This window comes from Chlorocebus sabaeus, chromosome X (assembly GCF_047675955.1).
Source record: "Chlorocebus sabaeus isolate Y175 chromosome X, mChlSab1.0.hap1, whole genome shotgun sequence".
Lineage (NCBI taxonomy): Eukaryota > Metazoa > Chordata > Mammalia > Primates > Cercopithecidae > Chlorocebus > Chlorocebus sabaeus.
The window spans coordinates 25,538,675-25,551,489 of record NC_132933.1 but is presented as its reverse complement, the minus strand read 5'-3'; positions in this window follow the sequence as shown (position 1 = coordinate 25,551,489).

Genomic DNA, 12,815 nt, shown 5'->3' with positions numbered 1-12,815 from the left:
AAAAAGCTGAGAGAGTTGACTATTAGTAAATCTTCCCTAAAAATCTTGACAGTAATTCAAAGGTATATTTAAAAAAATAACATTGGTAAAGGCAGTGTGAACTCCCAAAATCTGAGACAGGTCAGATTTAGAAAGTGAATTTAGACAGTTTCTTTTGCTAAGGTTGTGGACACACACCCATGACATAGCCTCAGGAGGTCCTAATGACATGTGCCCAACACGGTCAGAGCACAGTTTGGTTTTATACGTTTTAGGGAGACATGAGACATCAATCAAAATATGTGAGATAAGCAATGGTTCAGTTTGGAAAAGTGGAACAACTCGAAGTGGGGAGAGGGCTTCCAGGTCATAGGTAGGTAACAGGCAACGATTGCATTCTTTTGAGTTTCTGATTAACATTTCCAAAGGAGGCAATCACATATATATTTACCACAAGAGCAGAATGATGACTTTGAATAGAATGGGAAGCAGGATTGCCCTAAGCAGATCAGTTGACTTTGTTCTTAGCTTAGTGATTTGGGGGCCCCAAAATATTTTCCTTTCACATTTCCTCCTTTCTCTTTTTTTTTTTTTTTTTTTTTCTTTTTTTTTTTTTTTCCTGAGATGGAGTCTCATTCTGTCACTGAGGCTGGAGTGCAGTGGCGTGATCTCGGCTCACTGCAATCTCTGCCTCCCAGGTTCAAGTGATTCTCCTGCCTCAGCCTCCCAAGTAGCTGGGACTACACTCATGTGCCTCCATGCCTGCGTAATTTTTTGTATTTTTAGTAGAGACAGGGTTTCACCGTGTTAGCCAGGATGGTCTCGATCTCCTGACTTCACGATCCGCCTGCCTCAGCTTCGCAAAGTGCTGGGATTACAGGTGTCAGATACTGTGCTCAGCCTCCTTCATTTTCTTTTTAAAAATATTTTAGAGAAAGCATTTTAAAAAATGAGTCTCTGGTCTCAGACTTTGTCTAATCTCTTGCAGCTAGGATAGTTTATTCCTAGACAAGTAGGTCCTGAGTTATTAGGAAAGCTTATATTTAGAAGGCTGTAAAGGTTCATGTCCTGTGAAAAGAAAATAGGTGGAAGAGGGGAGAAAATTAACACAAAACAAAAGAACAATCCTGGAGAATTGATATAGGCCAGATTACTCTGAAGTCCATATATCAGTAACCAGATATGAAAGTGGCTTACATACGTAAATAGGTTGCAATTATTGTCTTCTGAAATTTACGCTGTCTAGTGCCAGTTTGTAGGGATTTATGAAAGTACAGCTTAGTTTTCAGTGGCCCTAAATTAGGAAAAATGGGTGGGTGAAGAAGGAAAAAAATAGAAAACAATATTTTAAAGTCTTGTAGACAAGAAAAATTAGAATTCAGTCCAAACTGTAGAAAATAATAAAAATTTTAAAAGCATTAGGCAATACTAGAATCTAAAAACAAGTGTACTATAGTTTTTAAAACAAAATGTTTCTCTCTCCAGTTTTCCATTTTTGCTAAATACAAATCATGGTGGGACTGGTTTGCTCTAGTATACTTGGCCTAATTATTTGTACACACTGCAGCCAGAATAATTATTTTTTACATAGCCTTTTACATTGACTTTGGTGAACTCTTTCATAGAAGGAATCTCAGATAAGACTTTTTTTTAAAGTACAAATACCTATGATTTGGGTGATCTTCTCCTCTTGAGGTCCTAAGATAAAAGTTGGGGCTCCTAGGTCTGTCAGAAAGTGATATTCTTTACTTATCATAGGTCAGGAACTCTGTTCAGGGACTGTGTAGACAAGTATGAGGCCAGTTTTCTCAAGGGGCTCTTGCTGGCTCCATAAGTTAAGTTTGATTCCTTAAAGGAAAGGACACCATTCCAGTCAAAGCCTTTGTAAAGCAACTAGTTTCTCAGATTGTTTCCTGTTATAAGTGAAAACAGATTCTTATTGCACTTATAAAAATAACTGTATTGCCATAAGTTCAGAATACTCACAAATAGTTTGCAAATACTGGAGAAATCAAGTAGAGATAAAACAAATATGTTCTAAATTTTGCTCATAGGAGTATAGTAAATTGTTAAAAGTTGTTAATAGCTCAAAAGACAAGTTTCCTTGACTCTGAAAATAAACAAAAAAACAAAAAAAAACAAAAAAACAAAGCATCAGCAAGTTTTTAAGCAAAAAGTCAAAAAGATTATTTCAGTTTTCTATTATTTCAGTCCATGTAGTTAGTTCCTGTTCTGCTGGATATTCATGAGCATTTCATCTATCCATGAGTCGTGAAAGTTTTTATTCTATTTCTATCCAGAAAGTTCTATTCTGATGTCACAATCTCTAAAGCTACCAGAATCTTGTATATAAGAGCACCTGTTAGAGTTTCGTAGTTGATTACAAAACCACCTTCTAAGGAGGACCAAAGCAAGACAATTGTCTGTGGATGATAAAAGGTTTTAGGGCAGCCATAGTGAAAGACACAATTGACAAGGAAATGTGTTACATTTGTGGCACACAATAATTTAAGATAACAATAATATTATTACTGATAATGTACACTAAGTCACATCAGAATTACAGGAGTTTCTCATGATTTTGGAACACATACCAATAACATATTTATACAAATACAGCCCAAAGAAAACTAAACATCATTTCATATTTGACAATTCTTCCTGTATAATTTTTATACCAAATAAGCCAAATTATGTCATTTTTGGACTTTAGGGAACTTAATATCTTAAAGGAATAATTAGGTCAGAAAAAGACATAATTTACAATTTGATTTTGGAAAGTTTGTCAAATAGCAAAGTGATATGGTTTGGCTGTGTCCCCACCCAAATCTCATATTGAGTTGTAGCTTCCATAATTCTCAGGTGTTATGGAAGGGACCCAGTGGGCGATAATTGAATCATGGGGGCAGTTTTCCCTATACTGTTCTGATGGTAGTAAATCAGTCTCATGAGACATTATGATTTTATAAGAGGTTTTCCCTTTCACTTGGTTCTCATTCTCTCTTGCCTACTGCCATGTAAGACATGACTTTCACCTTCTGCAATGATGGTGAAGCTTCCCCAGCCATATGAAACTGTGAGTTCCTTAAACCTCTTTTTCTTCATAAATTACTGAGACTCAGGTATGTCTTTATCAGCAGCATGAAAACGAAGTAATACACAAAGGTTTAAAACACCTGATACCACAGGTCATTGTAAAATAAGTCATTCATTTGAAAAAAGTCATAACTCAAGGATTTCAATAAAAGGCAAAAAACCTTCATTATTTGAGAGGAGAGTTAATTCTCCAAATAATAAGCCCTAATAAACACAACATAAAGCCAAACAAATTTGTTTTTAAAATTTTATAAACAATCTATACAATTTTAATGTTGACCATAATATATAACTTTTATAATCCTTTTGTACACTTTATAACCTTTATTATGGAGTCACTTAATGCTTCAAGAAAGCCTTGTTAATCTAACACAGGGGCCCTGTATTAGTCTGTTTTTATGCTACTGATAAAGACATACCTGAGACTGGGCAATCTACAAAAGAAAGAGGTTTAATGGACTCACAAGTCTGCAGGGCTGCGGAGGCCTCACAATCAAGCTGGAAGGTAAAGTTCACACCTCACATGGCAGCAGACAAGAGAAGAATGAAAGCCAAGCAAAAGGGGTTTCTCCTTATAAAACCATCAGATCTTGTGAAACTTATTCACAAGAACACTATGGGGGAACTTCCTTCATGGTTCAATTATCTTCTACTGGGTCCCTCCCACAACATGAGGGAATTATGGGAGCTACAATTCAAGATGAGATTTGGGTGGGGACACAGCCAAAACATATCAGGCCCATATGCTGGTCTTGAATCAGTGTGCTTTTGACATTATTAATAATTAATTTACAGAGAAACTGAACTTATTTTATGTCTCAAAATTGGTCCTTACAATTTCACATACCACTGCTTCCATGAAGCAGGTCTTGAGGGGTTGAGTAGCTTTAATTTTTGGCCCTGGGCCTTGAGGAGTTCAGTAGCTTTAATTTTGGGGCCTGTGTCTCAGGAATGCAGTTTATTTTGAATGGCATCTTCTACCAGGCCTGAAGATTGGACTTTAATTGCTGTCAGTGTTTAAAATTTAGTAGGACTTGGTGTCCTTTTTAGACCCAGAAGTCAAAGCCCTGGAACTCAAAGTCATAAGTACTTTAAAAGTGCACACAGAGAGCTACATTAATGTAATAACCTTAATTTAAAAATATTAATCTCAGTTTTGTTCTTAAGCAAAGCAAAACTTAGTAATAATACGACAACTCGATCATATAAGACTTTTTGTGTCATTGTTTATAAATCCTCTTGTTGTGACTTACACAGACTGTTCATGAAATTCTTGGACTTTCTGGCATGTCCTGAACATCCCACTTTCTTAAACAACTAGTCATTTTACTCTAGGGCTAAATTTACCATACGAGATTCTTTCTCATATGAAATTATTTCTCCTTAAATAATTTCATATTATTTCTTACCAAAACAAAACCTCTTTATTTTTATAATTTTCTTTACATCTCTCTTATTTCCACGTTCCTCTTACCTTGTTTTATACATGACCTTTAAAAACCTTTGAATTATATTTTAAAAGGACACACTTTTTTTAGAAAGAATGTTTTTCTGCAAATATATTTTATTGGGAAATACTCAAATAATAAAATACATAGTATTTAATTTAACATATTATGACATTTGTCTACAAGTATTTATCATTATTTCATTTTAATTGTTTGCCTAGATTATTTATGAAAACTGTAATAGTCATCATTTGAAGTTATTGAACCTCTAGTACAAAATTATGACTGAGATAGTGAAAAACATTTGACATAACTTACTCCATCTTGCTTTTAACCCCCAAGCTGTCCTTGTTCAGTCCTGGGAGTAGGCTGAACTAACTTTGGGAGAAATTTATAGTTTAGCTTTGAAACAGAGAGGATAACAAACCTTACTGCCTGTGGACTGAATCACCTAAAGCCACAATGTTAGAAGTTATGGTAATCTTACTAAATTCAAGATGTAGCTATTATTATTAAACCAATATCAATGCCTTATTTATAAAAATTATACAAACAAAGATATTTTGTTTGGGGCTGGGTTTATAGTTTTGTAACCCCTGTGCCAAATTTTGACACCTTTTATTATCTGGCAGGGATAAGTATGAAATTTCCTGATTAATAAATACAAACAAAAATGTATGCTAGTAATTCTTAAGACATTTTTAATATTACTTTACAAGTAATTTTAAAGCTAGCTTATTTAACAAAGATTTTACTTAAGTAACATAAACTTGAAAAAGCATTTGACTAGTCTTTTTTCCTGATAAAGTATTTGATTCAAGCACTTTTATTTTCTTAAGCCAATTAGTTAGATCTCTTTTATATATTTTCAGTAATGAAACATTGTGTACACAAAACATAAATACATAGCTGTATTAGGCATACAGATAGAAGTACATATTATAGATTCCTAAAACCTCCTTGTTTTTCCTTAGACTAGCAAACTCTTGATGACCTGTTTTATTACTCTGTCAGTTATCAAGTAAATAGCCCTAAATCTGTATATTGAAGGAAACAACTCTCAGATAAAAAATCATATAGCAAAATCTACATCTCAATGTATAGAAGTCTGGTGGTGCCAGGGGGAGATTAAAGATTGGTACCAAGTCAAACATAAAATTTAAACAAATCTATGATAGGATTTTATAAAGAGACCAATTTTATTTAGATAGAGACTACCTATCTTTTAGCTGGCTCACTGAGCTCTGAGCAGAGCCCACACTGAATCCTGGGTCTCCAAAAAGGGAGAATTATTATGAGGCTAGACAACATGATGCTTTTATAGTGCACTTAACTTTTTTAACAAAGACATTTCTAAGTGTCTAAACTACATTCTTCCTTAAAAACCCAAGTATGCTCTGTTGCAGTAACTATTTTAGTTAAAATATCAGGTAACGCAATACAAAATCAAGCAGTTTAAGAACTGAGATAAACTTCTCTGTTTACATTATTGGGGTTCCATAAGGAAAAACAGATGTTTCTCGCCAAAGGGCGTCTTGGTGCCTTCTCCATTTTCTTTAAGGAAGCTCAGGCTATTATAAACTATTTTAGGTCCCTCATGCAGCAGAGGGTGCAAAAGAAAGGACAGACAGCAGAAATAAATGAAGAAAACAAAATTCAGTCAACTGAGAAGAAAAAAAACTTTGCTCAAAAAAAAGACAAGGTTTTAGGAGATAAATAAAAAACAAAGACATGAAGACCTTTTAAATACAAACACACACACATGCACACATACACACACACATCCTGGATGTTAGTTTTTAATTAAGCTGACTTTTAACTATTATACTTCTTTAAAAAAAGGTTTTTAAATTTCATTTCCATATTTCAGCTAGGACAAATGGCTGCTATTTCAGAAGTACCAAATATCAAACAAGAAAGGGCTTGATTTAGGAATCAAACCCAGGCTGTCATGGTGAAAAAAGAAAAAAAGAAAGAAGGAAGAATGTGAGCTATAGAACTAACTTCAGTGTGGGGTGACAGCCATTGCTCTTTCAGTTTGGCCTGGCTAGCAAAACGTTGGCCTTGTTATGTATATAAAGCTCCTTAAGTAGTCAAAATAAACAATCTTTAATTTTTTTTCCTTTTGCTGGCTGTTTTTCTCCCCCCACCATACTACCTTTTTTTCTTTTTTTTTTTTCTTGGTGGGAATTTAGTCACTTCGGAGGCCTCATTCCCCAAAATTTGGGACTTTCCTTCAGATTTGATCAAGTCGGATAGAGTTGGTCAAACCGAAAGGGGAAAAGGCTGAAACAACAACAAAAACAGAAACAAACAACAACAACAAAAACAGTTAAGCAGTTAAGCAAAACAAATGATCACTTGATTTTTATATCCGAGTGGTCTAATGGTAAGGAGAAATTAAGAACAGCTGGTTGTTAATTTTAACTTTAGCCAAGACAAACCACAAACAAGTTACTTACCTAGGGGTGTGTCTCAGGCTGAAGATTGCTCTCCACAATCCTAGAAGGAGGGAAAAATCTCATCTTTGCTGTTGGAAGTGAGCTCAAACTCCATATAGGAGTTACCTGTCTTCCATCATCACGGAAGCAGGAAAAACTTGCCTTCTTTGCATTGGAAACAAGTAAAATTCCAAAAAAAGGAGTTGTACAGCAAAATAAACTTGAGATCTTGAACAAATTTTGGGAGATCAGGGATTCACTGGAGGGGGCGCTTCCAGTCCTCAACAAATTGTCCTATTGATTTGAGCCATAAAGATAGCTCACGCTGGTACCAAGCACTGACAGGAGATTTGTCAAAGGACAGGGGTACCTCCACTCAGAATCCCTCCATGGTTACAAAAATGTAAACCCTGTAAATCTGAGACAGGCCTCATTTAATTTAAAAAGTTTATTTTGCCAAGGTTGAGGATATGTGCCTGTGATGTAGCCTCAGGAGGTCCTGACAACATGTGTCCGAGGCAGTCAGAGCACATTTTGGTTTTGTAGATTTTAGGGAGACATGAAACATCAACCAACATATGTAAGATGAACATTGGTATGGTTTGGAAAGGCGGGACAGCTTGAAGTGGGGAGAAGGCTTCCAGGTCATAGGTTGATAAGAAGCAAATGGCTGTATTCTTTTGAATTTCTGATTAATTTCTCCAAAGCAGGCAATCCAATATGCATTTATCTCAAGAGCAGAGGGGTGACTTTGAATAGAATGTGAGGCAGGTTTGCCCTAAGCAGTTCCCAGCATGCCTTTTCCTTTAGCTTAGTGGTTTTGGGGCCCCAAGATATTTTTCTTTCACAGTAACTACATAGGTATACATAAAAGCCAGAATTATTGCACATTTGACTTTTAACTCCTCTTTCTTCCTATACAATTAAAAGTTAAGTTAAACAATCATTATTAATCAATGTTAATGTATACACAATGTATAAAAATGTCATCTGTGACAATAACAATGGAGGACAAACATGTATAGAAATAAAGTGTTTGTGTACTATTGAAACAGCATTATTATTCAAGCTCGTTAAGTTTATTGTATAAGATGAAGATGTTAATTGCAGTTGCCAAGGAAACCACTAAGAAAATAACTGAAAATATAAAGAAATAGAAAAAAGAAGGGAATGAAAATTGTGCACTATAAAAAATAAAACAAATATAAAAAAGATAATGGAAAAATTGAAAAATAAGGTATAAATAAAACATGCAGACAACAAGTAGCTAAATGACATAAGTGTTTTCCTAATCAGTAATTGTTTTAAATAAAAATGAATTAAACTCTTCAATTAAAAATAATATGGACAGAATAGATAAAAACATTACACATATACGCTGCCTAAAAGACACTCTCTTTACATACAAAGACACAAAAAATTAAAACTAAAGAGGTGAAAAAGACGTTTTACATAAGTAGTAACCTAAAGAGAGAGTGACTATGCTAATATCAGACAAAAGAGATTTTAAGTCAGAAAAGATTTATTTCAACAGTGTACAAATACTTATCAAGAGATTAAGAACATATCACATTGATAAAAGGCTCAATTCATTAAGAATATATAACAATTATTATAAATATATACTCACAACCAATATAGCTCAAAAGTATATGAGGAAAAATTAATAGAATTGGTCTTCTAGCCATTGTGTCTGGGTTCACTGAGTCTGTCCTTTGGTTTATAGCTTGGAGATAGTTAGAGCCACAGAATCTGTAGTTCTAACATGGACTTACCATGTTTTCATTCCTCATCTTTCCTACCAATACTGTTGTATTTTTTCACATGGCTTGTTTGAAAACACGGTAAGTTGAAAACAGACAGTTGATACTTACCTGGCAGGGGAGATACCAAGATCACAAAAACAGACAACTGAGAGGTTTGCTGAGAGATTGACTCTAATATTTCAAGAAAAATATAAATAATTTTTTTGTCCTGAAATCTCTCAGAAGTACAGATCTACATATGTATGCCTGTCAATAAGTGTCAAAGAGTTGATCCAGGTATCCTGAAGGCCCATCAGAACAGCTTCATCTTGTATAGCAATCTGTGATTGCCTAAGGTGCTAACTTTCTAGGTGGACCTATGAGAGGTGTGCTGTCAGTATGGAGAAAAATAACAATGCACTAATTGTTGCCAGCTTTGAAAATGTAGTTGAGAACAAGCATCAGATCTGAAAGAAAAGTTCTAGGGCCTTTCGACATGGCTACCTCTGATTATCATTAAGCATCCTCTTCTTCACATGAAAAAACGTAAGGAAGTAAAACCCAATTTTGGTGAATGCAACCCCCAGTTCTGCATATCAGATTTTTGAATTGATATTCTTTCCTTTTCCAATATGGTGTTCTTTTGTCCAGAGGAAAAATGAATGTACCAAGAAAATGGTCATCAGACTCACTACCCTACTCTTGCTCCGTTAGTTATCCACATTAGGGAAGGAAAAATAAATTACATATTAAAATTGCAGTGACATGAGTACCTCCTCCTGTAATTCACTGTGACTAAAATCACTGGATTATCACATTAGTTCCTCTCCAGCAACTTGTGTTTCTGTTGGTGTCATGTTGAGAGAAAGGTAGAAATGCCTGACTATATTTTAAAGGTTAAAATTTCATACTCAGAATTGTAAAAATAGGAGAATAAAATATCAAACTTATTTTTCTAGAAAAGCAATTGAGAATAATAATTCTCTTAATATATGGACTGGAGATACATTTATTTTCATTAACAAACTTTATTAAAGTTAGTCAAATACCTGAGTTTTTAAATACTGGACTTTGAGAATTTATATACTGTTCATCAACTCTGATATGAGAACACTGTAGAAGTAGACAATTTATTCTAGTAATTTTGATCAAATTTATAGTCTTATTTATATGTAAAGAAATTTTTTAATGTCATTGTTTAGAAGCATTGTATGAAATCATTTGGTTACAAATAAAAAATAGTTTAAAAGAAAAAAAATGAGCAGAACTGAAACAGTTCTATTGTAGAAACAGTTCTACAATATTAGGTAGAGACTTCAATACTGCACTTTCAATAATGGACAGAAAAACCAAACAGAAAATGATTGAGAAGTAAGACTGGAGCAACACATAAATGAATTAGAACTAATGGATATATACAGAACACTACACACAACAACAGCAAGTTATAAATTCTTCTTTAGTACATCTGGAAAATTCTCCAGGATAGCATATATGCTGGGCCACAAAACAAGTCTTAATACATATAAAAAGACTGAAATATTATAAGTGATATTTTCTAATCAGAAAAAATAAAAATGGAAATAAATAACCAAAGGAAAACTTGGAAACCCATAGATATTTGGAAATTAAGCAACAATATTGAACAATGAAGAGTCAAAGAAGAAATTAAGTGATTTTTAAAATATATTGAGAAGAATGAAAATAAAAACACAACAAAACTTATGGGATGCAGACATAGCACTTTTCAGAGGGAAATATATAACCATACACACCTAAATTACAAAGAAGCAAGATTACTAATCAATAACTTAAGCGTAAACCTTAAGGAACTAAAAACAGGTTAAAATAAACCTAAATATATCAGCAGGAAGGGAATAATAAATATTAGAGCAGAGACAAATAAAAATATGAAATAGACAATAGAATAAATCAAATAAACTAAAACTGTGTTCATTGAAAATATCTACAAAATTGATAAGATTTTAGGAAGACTCCAATTGTTAACAACAAAATGAAAGAGGGATGCCACTATCTACAGAAATGAAAAGGATCATAAGAGAATGCTATAAATAACTGTACAGAAACAAATTGGATAACCATCTTACTGTACTGAAAACCACTAAAGAGAATGTATCACTATTCAAACACCTCCCAATAAAGAAAAGAACAGAACTAGGTAGCTTCACTCATGAATTTTACCAAACATTTAAAGAGGAATTATACCAACTCTTCTCAAAAGCTTTCAAAATATAAAATAATTCATTCTATGTGGCCAAATTTTTCATAACACCAAAGCTAAACAAAGACACTACAAAAAAGAAAATTACAGATTAATATTGTTTATGAATATATATGTAAAAACTCTCAACAAAATGTTAACAAACCTAAATCAGCAGCATATTAAAAGGACTATTCATTACGACAAAATGGGATTCATCCCAGGAATTCAAAAGCAGTTTATCATATGTAAATCAATCAAAGTAATACACCACACCAACAGAATGAAGAAAAAGTTGACACATAAAAAAAACATAAACAACATAATCTGAAATGATGCACAGAAAGCTTTTGGCAACGTCCACAACCTTTTAATAATGTAAACAATCTATTAACTAGACATATAAGGAAATATCCTCAACATGACAAAGACCACATATGAAAAACGTACAGTTAACATCATACTCAATAGAGAGAGACTACAAGATTTGACCCTAAGATCAGGAAGAAGAAAAGGATGGCTGCTTTCACAATTCCTATTCAAGTATAGTACTGAAAGTTGTACCCAGATCAACTTGGCAAGAACAAGATTTAAAAATGCATCTAAACTGGAAAGGGAGAAGCAAAATTATCTCTGTTTACAGATGATATGTACTTACATGTAGAAAATTCTAAGGAATAAACATATACACAGAAACATTAGAGCTAGTAAACAAATGTGGTCAGGTTGTAGGCTATGAAATCAACAAGCAAATATCAGTTGTATTTCTATACATTACTAAACACCAGCCTGAAAAGAAAATGAATTAATTCAATTTACAACAGAATAAAATCATAATTAGGAATGAACTTAAGAGGAACAAAACTTGTACACTGAAAACTGGAAAACATTGCTGAAAAATGTCAAAGATACTCATATATGTCAAAATAGATCCTTTATGCATATATTGGAATAGTTGGCATTGTTAAGATGACAATACTAAAAACGTGATATACAAATTCATTACATTCCTTGTTAAAATTTTAATGGTGTTTGTTACAAAAATGGAGAAACTTGTGCTAAAATCCAAATCTATTGGATTTTAAGGATTTCAAGGGACCCCAAATAACCAAATTAATTTTGAAAATGCAGAACAAAATTGGAGAACTCACACTTCCTAATTACAAAATTTACTCTAAAGCAACTGTAATAAAATCAGTGTGGTTGCAGCATAAAGATAAGCTTATATATTGATGGAATAGAATTGAGAGTTCAGAAATAAACCTATACATATAAGTTCAATTGATTTTCAACAAGGGTGTCAAGACCATACAATGGGAAAAAACAGTATCTTCAACAGTGTTGGAAAAACAGGATAGTCATACACAAAAGAACGAAGCTGGAAAATTATCTCATGCTGCATAAAAAACAATTAACTCAAAATGAATAAAAACCCTAAGTGTAAGAACTGACACCATGAGATTCTCAGAAGAAAACTTAGGAGTAAATCTTCATGACCTTGAAATTGGCAATGGTTTCCTAAATATGATACCAAATGAATATGGAAAAAAATAAATTGGACTTTATCAAAATAAATTTTTGTGCATCAAATGATAATGTCAAGAGAGTAGAAAGCCAAACCAATAAATAGGAGAACAAAACTCGCATATATTATAGCAGTGTAATATCTGGACTATATAAAGAACTCCTAAACTAGATGGCCACACTACACACAAGCCAATTAAAAAATAGGCTAAGGACTGACTAAATATTTCTCCAAAGAAGATACAGAAATAGTAAATAAGCACATAAAAATGCTAGACATCACTAACTATTATGGTAATGCAAATAAAAATCACAATGAGATACCACTTTCGAATAACTATTATTCAAAAAGCAAAAAACT